The 11,976-nt window shown below is 47.6% G+C and overlaps 1 long non-coding RNA gene across 1 annotated transcript; it reads left to right on the top strand.

The window, feature by feature from the left end:
* The first annotated feature begins 4,882 nt into the window (after nt 1-4,882).
* LOC131585992 (uncharacterized) lies at nt 4,883-11,129 on the top strand. The gene is made up of 3 exons (XR_009279070.1): nt 4,883-5,074; nt 6,225-6,375; nt 9,341-11,129. It is a non-coding gene; the product is annotated as an uncharacterized LOC131585992 (long non-coding RNA).
* Nucleotides 11,130-11,976: the final 847 nt, after the last annotated feature.

Here is an 11,976-nt window from a genome sequence, read left to right as displayed (position 1 = left end):
GCCTCTGCTCGGGCCAGTCCAGCACCATTAAACACCGATCTCAGTGGCCAGCAAGGCAATAATTAAAATTTTCCCTTTTGTCTGCATCCAGCCGAGCTGAAAGATGCTCAGTGGGCTCCAGATGTGCTGCCCAGAGCCTGGCAGAGGGAATAAAATGCCACAGGGAACGTGGGGAAGCTGCAGGACACGGGCAGCTGGGTGCTCCTGCACGGCAAAATGCACAGATTTGTCAAACAGGACAGAAAAGGGAAAGCAATGAAAATTATAGAAAAGTCAAGAATGAAATTATAGAAAAGTCAAGAATGAAATTATAGAAAAGACAAGAATGAAATTATAGACAGGAATGAGATTATAGAAAAGAATGGAATTTTAGAAAAAAATATAAAAAATTAAATACAAGTCTTGAAAAGATGTATTTATTTTTTTTTGACTCCTTCCAAATTTTTCATTAAAATACAGATTATAATCCAACACCAATGTTTTCAGCTTGTTTGAGTATGCAATTCCAGGGTGTCACAGGCAAAGCAAATGCAGTTTACCAGTTTTGGGTGGGCAGGACAAACACCACTGTTCCAGCAATTTATGCATTTTGTATTATCCTTTAAAAATAAAAATGCTGCCCTTGCCTTTCCCTTCTTTACCTGCTTGGATTTCAACCTGCAACAGATTTTATTTTAAAAAATCTCCATTGAGACTTGTCCAAATGACATATTGAACTGTGATATCCCTGCTGGGTCCCTCTGCTTGGGAAGCAGTAAGTTGCAGCCTTTTGCTTTCCAGGATTTTTTATTTTGCTGAATTTTTTTTTTTGGTCAATATACCCTGTAAAAATTCTGTGTAAATATCCTGCTGTGCATGAAGTTCATTTGGCATGCAAATCAGCTCATTAATTAGGCATGCAGGGTGCCTGCTGGCTGTGCCTGGGTCTCACAGCCTGAAGCTCACTGGAAACTCCAGCAGCGGCTCTAAATAAAGAACACGGCAAACCAGAGCACTTTGAGGTCACCACCTCAGAAACCTCCTGATTATTGAGCTTTGAGAAAGACCTGGCTGCTGGTGCTGCCCAGGACTCACAAACTCCAAGATTCCACTGAACTCATTAGCGGAGTTTAATTGGTGTGGAATAGGAAAGGATGGATTTGTGTAGCTGAGCAGCGCGGGATCTTTATGGCAGGGCTGCATCTCACCCCGGGGCACAGAGATCACCCAGAGAAATAACTCTGCTCTTTGAGCTCTGTTCTTGAAGCCTTTGAATGCTCTGAAATGGGAGCTGCTGCATCTTGGAGGGAGGAATGTCACCTTGGAGAAAAGCATTTCTCTGGATTTCTGTGGGATCTTGCACTCACAGAATTCAAGACAGCCCAGAAAAACTTTCATTTTATTTTATTTCTCCTCCTCCCCACGTTGATGCTTGCACTGGCCTCGCTCCTGCTGGAAAGGCAGAAGCAGATCAAAAGTTGTTATTTTTCTCTGTTTACACCTAAAGCAAGAGAGCTTTGGTTGCTGCAGGTGACTCAGGATCCCTTCGGGATGGAAACTGAGGGAATTCCCTCCTGCCTTCTGCAGGAGAGTCTGGAAAGAGATGTCTGTGCTCTAATAAAAACCCCTCAGCTAACTGAAAAAATAAAACCCAGAAGTAAAGCTTTAAAGGAAAAATAAAGTGAACAGAAGCATGGAGCAGCTCAAATGCACATGCTGCACTTCAGAATTATAATTTCAAGGACCTGTCTGCAGGATTTGGGGGATTGCAGTGGCACAGCTGGAGGAGGGAAGCAAATAATTCCATGGGAGACGGCAGAATCTTCCAACTTTTGCCTTGCATAGGATGTGCTGGTGGAGATTTGGGTTCCTGGAGGTCACAGGGTCCTTGACCTCTCTTTTCCTTCTGTTTCTGGCCAGTCCCAGCTCTGATCCCATATGGGAATCGAGTTCTGGGAGTGGCAGTGGGATACAGAGGATGAGGATTCCCCCCCATGGTTCTTCTCCACATTCTGGTCACTCCTGTCAGCAAGAAACCAAAGGATTAAAAGCAATTAGGGAAGCCCTGATTTATCCTAATTAGAGCCAATACTGGAGCTCTATTAGAGAATTTATCTCCAATTCTCCAAGGCTTTCTCCCAGTGCTCTCTGGAGTTCACTCTGCCCTTCTCATCCCTCCCTCCTTCAGTGACAGCGGGCTGTGATCCCAGGACCCTGCTGCCTTTGGTATTTACCTTCAGAGCTGGAACATTTCCACGCCTTTGGAGCGTGCTGGCATTTGCTGATAGCTCATTAAATGCTGTGATGGAGCCCTGCTGCAGCCCTGCCCTGGGTGTTTCATGGGCTGGGGCTGCCAGGATTGCAGGGCCTGGGATGCCTCAGGGTTTCAGCTTTTGTATTTCCCATCTATTTGTGATCCTGCAGCTCTTCAGTGGATAACTCCAAACTCCACACACAGAGCCAGCTGCTGCTTCCCCATTTGCCTCAGACACAACAATTCCTCTCCAGGCCTGGCAATCAAGGACACCTCACTCAGGCCCCGAGAGATGCAAACAAAAGGGACTTGGGGGCAGCAAACTTGGGGGAAATGACTTCATTCCCTGGAGCTGGAATTGGGAGATTAACCCCCAAGATGGAAATGGACCCAACTTAGAAAAGTGTGAAACCCGTGAGCCCTCATCCATTTTGGGTGGGCTTCATCTGCCCGAAATGTCCCTGAAGGCCCTTCCATAAACAGAACTGCTTTTTATTCCCTTAACTTTGCCTGGCCTCTGGGTTTAGGTAGCCCAAAAGGCATCACCTGTCCCATGGCATCGTATCTGACAGATTTTCTGTCGAATTAACTCCAGGTATGTGCTGAGTAAACATCTTCAGAACCTGTGGACAAAAAGACAGAGCGAGATTCATGAATCCATGCAAATCAGGATGAGATGTGTCAGCCCAGCTCCCCCAGGAATCCCTGGAGCTCAGCATGTTGTGACAGCCCTGGCTGAGGCAGAGCTGGTGCTTTCTGTGCAGATAATGAGAGCTCTTTCATCCCCAGTGGCCTTTCCAGGGAGCCATCCTCCTGCTCAGAGCTGTGCTCTCATCTGGAGAAACTGAACCACTGGGAGAAAGCAGGGAAAAGGGATGGGAGCAGCATTTCCATGTCGTGTTCCTCCTGTTTGCCTGCTGCAGGAATCACACTGTGCTGCCTCACGGATCCCCTGGAGCAGGGGACAGAGATAAGAGAATAAAGTGGGGATTTATTAAAGGCCTTCAGCAGTGCAAAATCCTCACAGAAGCTACACCCAGGATGGACAATGGGCACCAGCTTTTCAGATTACACAGTTTCAGATTATTACAATTATAAATTGGGTCCATTTCCATATCAGGGGTTAATTCTCCAATTACAGCTTCAGGTAATGAAGTCACATTCCCCTGGTTTGCTTCCCCCCAGATTCACTTTTATTTCTGCTTCTCAGGGCTGAGGCAGAGGCTCCTTGGATCTCAGCTTTGGAGGGATTCTGTCTGTCCACACTGAAGGGAGTTCACCAACACTCCCTCTGGAGCTCAGAGTTACACACCAAAGCAGCCCAGAACCTGAAAAACAGAAAAACTAAAAAACTTATGGCATCACCTAAATGTCACTGCTCCAGAAATGATTAAACAAGCCTGTTGTGTCCTGGCTTTTCACACTTGGACTTTGTTTTGTTACTCATTAAAGCCATTTGCATGTGTTTGAGGTGTAATTAATTAGGTAGTGCTCAGAACCTCACACGCTCCCAGTCTGGCAGGTTTCCTTCCGAGGATATTTTCATGTCACTGGAGAGGTTGGTTTGGATGGTTCTGGGTGGTCAAGAGGAGCCTTCCCAGCATTTTTTACAGGTGATTTCATCTACCCTAAAGGCTGGTGGAGTTTTGCTGACACCCAGGCCATCATCCAGGGAGCTCCAAGGCCTGGGAATGTCTGTGACCGGAGCATTTGGGATCTGGCTCCTGCTGCTCATCGTCCTCCTGCTCTGCCCCCAGCACAGGAAGGACACGGAGAGAGTCCAGAGCAGGCACAAAGAGGAGCAGAGGGATGGAGAACCTCTCCTGTGAGGAAAGCTGAGAGCTGGGATTGCTCAGCCTGGAGAAGGCTCCTGGGTGGTTTCATTGCAGCATTCCAGTGCCTAAAGCTCTCCAAGAGAGCTGGAGAGGGACTGGGGACAAGGGATGGAAGGACAGGACACAGGGAGTGGCTTCAAACTGCCGGGGAGAGATGGGATACTGGGAATTCCTGGCTGGGAGAGGGTTGAGGCCCTGGCACAGGGTGTCCCTGGATCCCTGGCAGTGCCCAAGGCCAGGCTGGACAGGACTGGGAGCAGCCTGGGACAGGGGAAGGTGTCCCTGCCATGGCAGGAGGTGAAACAAGATCATCTTGAAGTCCCCTTCCAACCCAACCCATTCTGTGACTATTTCCAGCAGTGCTGTGAGAGTCCACGAGTTACCCAGAAAGGAGCCCTGTTCTGTGTGATTTGTGCCAAAAACCACCCACATTCCACTCAAACCCTGCCTGCCCCCAGCACGAGACACGCTCAGCCCGTTCCAGGAGGGGAGATTTTGTCTCGGAGAGGAGAGGACCAAATTCCTCCCTTGAAGTTTGTCTCCTCCACGTACCAAAAAAACCTTAACAAACAGGCATAATCTGTGCCCTGGGGAGCAGAGCAAGCTGCTTCTCTTTTTCTTGGCTGGCTCAGTTCGTGCTGGAGTTGTGGGACTTTTCATCTCTGCGCTTGGAGGAGCGGAGTAAAAGTAGGATGATAGATTGTGGAAAAAATCACTGGCTGGCTTTCCTCAGAACCTCTCCCCTGCAGCTCCTCCTCTCGCTGTACTCCTTCCAGCACCCCAGAATTCCCTGCCTCCGTGCATGTTATGGCACCTTTGGGATGTGTTAGTCATAAGAATGAAGCTACTGGTGCTTTGCAGGAATATTTTCACTCTGGCTCTCGCAGGAGAGCTCTGACACAGCCCTGCTGTCGGCACGGCTGGGGCGCGTTTGCTCGCTGGTGCCTCCTGAGATTCCAGACCACTCCAAAAAAAAGGGGGAAACGTCCAATTTTTATTTCCTCAGGTATGCTGGAGGTCCTTCTGCTGCTCCTTGGTGGCGGTGGGGCTGTGGGGTGTGGGGTGGAGGTGGGATGGAGGCAGGAGTGGTGGCTCAGACGGGAGCTTTGTGCTGTCGTGTCCAGCTCCAGCTCTGTCCTTTCTCCTCCGAGCAGCATCACCACAGGGCTGGGGGGACTTGGCTTCTCTCTCTCGAGCCCCTGAGGGTTCTTTTCTGCACTGGGAAAATTCACATCGATCCTTTCAGCCCTGGGAGCCTCCTTGGTGCTGTGGATGCTCCATGGGATCCCTTTCCCTGGGACCTGGAGCACCCAGCAAGGGCAGCTGCAGGAGTTTGCAGCAGCATCAGGAGGCACCAAATCACCTTTAATGGTGCCCAGTGTGCCCAGACCCGACCTGGGCTTGGGCTGAGCCTAAATTTGCTTTTTATAAATTCATTTGGATCTCAGGACTCATCTGTGATTGTGGGTAATTAACTCCTCCTCACAGGGCAGCTGATAAGGGGGAGCTCCCCTGAGTTCTTGGACGTTTGCTCCTGGGGGTCCTGCCAGGCTCTTCTTCTCTCAGATGGGGACATCTGGAGCCATTTCAGCAAAAGTTCCAAAAAGTGAGGTCAAACCCAGCTCTCTGACTCTCTGCTTTTGCACTTAAATGTAGAATTCCTGGTTTATCCCAGCAGGTTTAATGCCAGCCCTGCTTTGGAAAACTTTTCCTGGGCATTTTAGGCCCAGTTCAGTAACAAGCAGTGGCTGGTCAAAAATTATCTGATATTATTATCAAATATTTTCCACCTGGCTTTTTATCAGGCAAGAAGGACAGGAAGACTTAAAATCCCAAAGGAATTAAATTAAAATATTCAGGTATTATAGGTATATTCAAACCTTTCATGTTCAGAGTGATTTCCTAATGTTCTCCACGTAACCACGTGCATATTGTGGATATTATGGAAAAAAAATGGTGTGAAGGAAAACTTTTCCAGCCTGTCCACATTAAATATTCTCCCACTGAAGAGGCTGTGACACAGACAACAAACTTTAAAATATTTCTCTCCTTTAGACAGAGATCTGGGGAACAAAAATCCATGAAAACAGCAAAGCACAGTGGTTAGAAAAGGTTTTGTTGAATGAAATGTCATTTTTTTTTGTTTTTCCCCTTAGGGAACACTAAGAAAATTTTTCTTTCCGAGCCTGTCTCCTGAAACGAGCTCCAGGAGTGGTCACAACCTGCCATAAAAATGCCATGTGCAAGAGAATATATTTAATATCGGGCAAGCAGAATGGAACGATACGATCTGTTTGGGGTTCGAAGGTAAATGTTTAGACTTTTTTTTCCTTTGAAATAATCTGGGAGAGATGCTGGTTGGCTCAGTGGGAAATGAAATCACGGAGGATTTATGCCATTAATGACAGGCTATGATGTCAAAGACATTTGGCCCGTGGCCATAACCTTTTGTGTGGCTCTGGTTGACTCTTATAAATAAACAGCCCCACTCAGCTGCTGCCTGCAGAGGAGTCCCCAGCACTTGGGAGCCCTGAAAAGCAGCACTTAAAAAAAAAAAAATCCAGGTTTAAAATCGAGGGGAAGGAGCTTTCTCCCCTCAGCATCTCTGGGCTCTGCAGCAGGGCTTGGTTAATGTTTAAAGCAGCAACACCGAAACTGATCTGGCTTTTAGAAACCCTGCTGGCTCCTGTTGATTTGTAATTAATCAAAACCCCAGGCATGTGCTCAATAGTGTCCAGCACCACGGGTTCTGCTCCTTCTGTCCCGTTTGTGGTATAGAAAAGCAGATTTGTGTGGGTTTTAGAGTTCAGCACAGGTGGGAGTGGTGCCAGGGCAGCGCCCAGGCAGGAGAGGTGCAAATCCCACTGCAGAGGGACAGGGAATTCCTGACACCTGCCCACCTCTCCTGTGCTCCAAACCTGTCCCCTCCAGGCCCTCACAGCCCTAATTCCGATCATAGCTGGGCAGATAATGCCCAGGATTTGCCTGCAGCCATCCCAGCTCCCTGCTGTCGTTATTGGTGTCATTTTTCTCTTCACACAGAGCTGTTTTCCTTGGGGTTTTGTCCCTGGGGGTTGTGTTGCTGCTGGCTCTCTGGTTCCCAGCCATTTCAGTGCCCCCCTGGAAGGATGCAGGGCCTTTGGTGACCACAATTAGCAGCACCCCAGTGCTCAGGGGGGTCTGTGAAGGTCTGAGCTGAGCAAGGCTTTGGTTCCTATAAACCCCTGGTGGTTCCAGCAGGTCCCAGCTGTGCTGTGGGGTCCAGCTCCAGCCCTGGGGTTTGGGTGAGCACCTGGCAGGGCTGTGCAGCTCCCAGGGCCAGAGGGGTGGCCTGGAAGGTGGCTCAGGACTGCTGGGACAGAGGGGCACCAACAGCCCCAAGGGTTGTGCCAGAGCTCAGCCACCACCTCCAGGACTTCAAACATTTCCCCTTCTCCCGTTCCACTGAACAAAGCGAAGAAAAGCATCAAGAAGGCAGAAAAACAATTTTTGGGGGGGTCTGTGCATCCTCAGGAGCACCAAAATCCAATCCCTTCAAAGCTGCAGGCTGCAAATGTCCCCAGGGAAACCCACAGAGCCATGGAATGGTTTGGGGTGGGAGGCACCTTAAAGCTCCTTCATTAAAGTGCATCCCCCTGATTTAGGATCTGCTTTCCCCCCTTTTCTTTCTCTCCTCTTTCCCATCCCTTTTCTCGTCTCTGACCACAGACAGTTGGACTTTGAGTCTTTAATGTCATGGAGTGACTTTGGCACAACTCCCTGGGTCTGTCTGGAGCTCAGAGGGCTCCAAACCAAGAGCCTGGACCAGGAATGGGTCAGGTCCCTTTGTCCTGGCCAGGAGCACACTGCCCTGCCAGGTGTGCTGTTAACACACTGCTCTTAATTAGCTCACACTGCTAATTAGCACCGATGTGCAAAATGTAGCAGAATATTGAGCAGAAAACATCTCAATTTGGGCAGATTTATACCCTGTGAATATTATTTCCCTTTAATTTCAGTTCCCTTCAGTTGAAACATCTTCTCCCCCAGGGGTGGAGTCTCCTGGGCAGGGTTGCAGGGCAGAATAAGAAAAGAACTTTAACCCATGTTGTAAACCATTTATTAATATTGAATAAACCCCTGCCTTCTTTCAGCACAAATAAAATATTACTGCTCTCCAAGCTGAAATATGCTGAAATGGAGCAAAGATTTCTATTTTTCCAAAACAAACAGTCTTCAAGTGAGGTCCTTTTGCAATTATTTTAGAGATCTTTTTGTGGGTTGGACGGGGGCCTAAAAATAATGTTGTAGATTTTAAGCTCTGACAGTACCAATAATTACAGTGCTGTAAATCAGCCCAAGCACCCCACTTTCCTCTGGGTATCAGGGCTCCCTTTTTCTCCTTGATGTTCAGAGCATTTTAATGTATTCTGGTTGAACATTTAATCCTCAATCACCAGCTCCTCTGGAAAATACACTCTTGTATTTTTAGGACTGGGAAAGGACAGAGGGAACTTGTTTCTCCCTATTAAAGCTGTAATAAGTGTCTCTACTAATCAAGAGGGGAGGGAGGGGAAGCAAGGGAATAATGGGGCAGTTTTAGTGATCCAATTCCGTCACAAAACAAGAATGTGAAGAGTGAAACGCAATCACCAAACTGCGGAGCTGCTCTGACATCCCACAGCACTGGAGGTGCCAGAGCTGCTGGGTGCTGGGGCAGGTGGAGGAGAGCTCTGAAGCCAACCCTGCCACATCCTCCAGCCTGGGAGAGCCAGTCCTGGTCCCTTTTCTGTCCTGAGCCAGCCCTCAGCAGGATCCATGGCCAACACTGGGGCTCTCTGCAGCAAAACTTCCAGAGAAGCTGAGGCTGCCTCATCCCTGGAATGTCCAAAGCCAGGTTTGGAGCATCCTGATAAAGGGGAAGGTGTCCCTGCCCATGGCAGGGGTGGGCCTGGACGGGTTTAAAGTCCTTTCCAGCCCAAGCTGCTCCATGATTCTGTGATTTCAATCTGTAATTTTATCTGCCCTCCCTCCCTGCCAGCGGGGAGATCCGATCCCACGTGCCGAGGAAGCAGCAGAGAGGAGCCAGCGCTGTTTGCTGCACGTTTGGTTGCAGCTCAGCATTGCTCCAGAAGAAATTAGGATGTAATCCTGGGTCATTTGACTAATTTTGGATTAATTTCTGAGGATGCTTTGAGGCTCATCTAATGAGAGGCTCCTCCTGAGACAGGAGGGACGAGGCATTGGTGAATGCAAGGGAACATTGTATTATTTCCACTGCTCTATTCCACAGATTGGAAGGGGAAGATAAATACCCTGGTAGCTGAGATAATCCTGGTGGAACAATCCTGTAATATCTGCTGCAAGCTGCGTGCACGACTGGATTGGGAACTTCCAAATGGGAACATTTCCAGCGTGTGCAGTGTCTCGCCTCTGATTTAAATTCCCTTAATTCTACCCTTGAAGTTTCTAGTCCTTTACACTTAAAAAGGGAGAACTGCTTATTATTTGTGCTTGGGAAAGGAGACAAGACCTTTGAGTCTCAAAATGTGCTTTTTTTTCCTTTTCCTTTCCTTCAGAAAAATGTAATTGCACACAAAACCCCTCTAAACAATTCTCCTTGGCTGCCTGAAGAGTCCCTTGGCTGAATTGTAAATCACTGTAAAGTGCAACAAAATAAAAAAAAAATAAAAAAATAGCAAGATCAGGGCATAAATGAGGTTTGGAACTGTCTAGTCTGGGGTTCTGTGAGGTAATTAAATCAAGGAGACTTTCTGATCTATAGAAGGGTCAATGTAGCAGGGCAGTGCTTTGAACCATGGGCTCATTAAGGCACAATTGCCTTCTTTGCTGCCCGGATTGTTTATAACAGAGGATTATTTCAGAGCAGTCAATAACTGGAGAGCATAAATCACAGGGCAGGAAGAGTTATCCCCACTTGATGGGCCAGATCCTCAGCTGGTGTAAATCCCTGCTGCCCCACTGGTGTCACCCCAGGGCTTTATTTACACAGTCCCAAGTTCTGGCTCATGCTGGTCCCCTTGGATTGGATTTTATTGACTCCTTCTGTGGGCACAGATTTTCATGGATGGGATGGGAGCAGAGATGTGGGAATTCCAAGCACAGAAAGCTCTCAAAATCTTGTAAATACGAGCTTAGATATAGACATGGACACAAGGCTTGACTTGAGGCCTTGGAGAAAGCTTCCATAAAATCATAAGTGAGAATATGAATTTAAATAGAAAGACATCAGGTTAAGTTGTAGGAAGTTTTAAGATTTTAATGTCAATAAAAAGAAGTAGTTATAAAGGTAATAAGAGGTTTAAAGTATAACAAGTAGCTTTGTGTGTCATTGCATGATTGGTTAAGAAAGTCCTCACTGAGGCAGAGATGTATAAAACAAAATAATTAACTATTGGTGTGAAAGTAGAAACATTCTTTTGTGGCATTAGTTTATTGGCTAATTAATCTTTAAAAGATCTTATAACCTGTAGCCTTGTGACACTGACCAAGAACAGCTGGTGAATCAGGTGAAGATGTGCTCACTCCTTCATGAGACTGCAGAATTAAAATAATAAATCACGCTTTGAAGCGTCTTTAAGTGGCCCCGTCTCTCTGGCAGAGCCCGGCAGGAGCTGGCAGTGTGAAGTCATTTCTGTGCCCTGTGTCATCACGCTGATGTCAGGGCTGCTGTCAGCACTGCCAGGGTGGTGTTTATGAAGCTGGAGATCGATATTAAATACTGGATTTAGGATCCATTGGCAGAGCTGCAGCTCGGACTGTGTTTGACCTTCTTTGGCTGACAGGGAGCCAGAGGGGTTTTTCCATGGCATTAAGTTAAAGGAGTTTCCACTGCCCAGCTTTCTCTTCTCCCTCCACCATGTCGCAGTCCCAGCTCTCATTGGGAACCATAAAAAAAAGATTTCTCGGAGGAAATAAAAATTTATGGAAGAAATCTCCAGAGAACAAAACATCAAACCAGCAAAGAGACAGAACACGAGGAAGCAGCCAAGGAATAATGTGAAAAATTGATGAGCAGAGCTGCAGAAACTGGAAAACAATAAACAAGCAGAATCTGCTTAACCAGGGATGATTGTAATGTTATTTCTCTGGGTTGAAAACACTGAGTTTTATATCCATCCGGGATTTTGGCACTCACACAATGGTGTGTCCAGGCATTTCAGCTCTCTGCTGTTCTCTTTGAGACACACAGAAATTATGTCCACTGCTTTTTCCATGAAAAATTACCGGCGTTTTATTCCAAGCTGTTTCACAAATCAAAGCTGTCACTGCAGCGAGGGTGAAACATTCGCCGGCTCTCATTGCTGTCCTCCTCCCCCTGCTCCCAGGGGAGGGAAGAACATATGTGTTTGAGAACAAATAATCATCATGGGTTGTATTTAAATACCATTCTCTGGCAGAATAAACCTGTACCTGTGAGGAAAAGCAGGGGAGAGAGGATCTGCAGGAACAGGGAATTGCGTATCAGGACAAATATTTGCATCCCAGCCCTGGGGGCTTCTCTTCCTTTCCCTCTGCTTCTCCTCGAGCCCTCTGTCCACCTTCCAAACTCAGCTCCTGGGCTGGGCAAGAGGGATTTTATTCCCCACTGTGTTTAAGATGACACCTAAACTTCATCTCAAGTGATGCTCCTGGCTGCTGCCACCTCATAAAACCTCCAGAAATGCCGATTTGGTTCTCTGAGCAAATTGAAGCCTGGAGATTTCCCTGCTGGTGATTTATAAACACACCCTCCCCACCTCACCCCCATAGATTTGTCTGACTTCACCCACCTGTAAATCCACCACCTTCCCTAACCCACCCTGCTCCCACCATCCTCCTCCAACTCTCCCAAGCCTTGGAAGCCTCAGACCCTCAGCATTTCCTCCTGAACCCGCTGGCACTTTCCCTGAACCCCCTCTTAGCCTG

This window comes from Poecile atricapillus, chromosome 17, assembly GCF_030490865.1.
Source record: "Poecile atricapillus isolate bPoeAtr1 chromosome 17, bPoeAtr1.hap1, whole genome shotgun sequence".
Lineage (NCBI taxonomy): Eukaryota > Metazoa > Chordata > Aves > Passeriformes > Paridae > Poecile > Poecile atricapillus.
The sequence above is the reverse complement of the archived record's forward strand: the minus strand, read 5'-3'. Positions and strand labels throughout refer to the sequence as shown.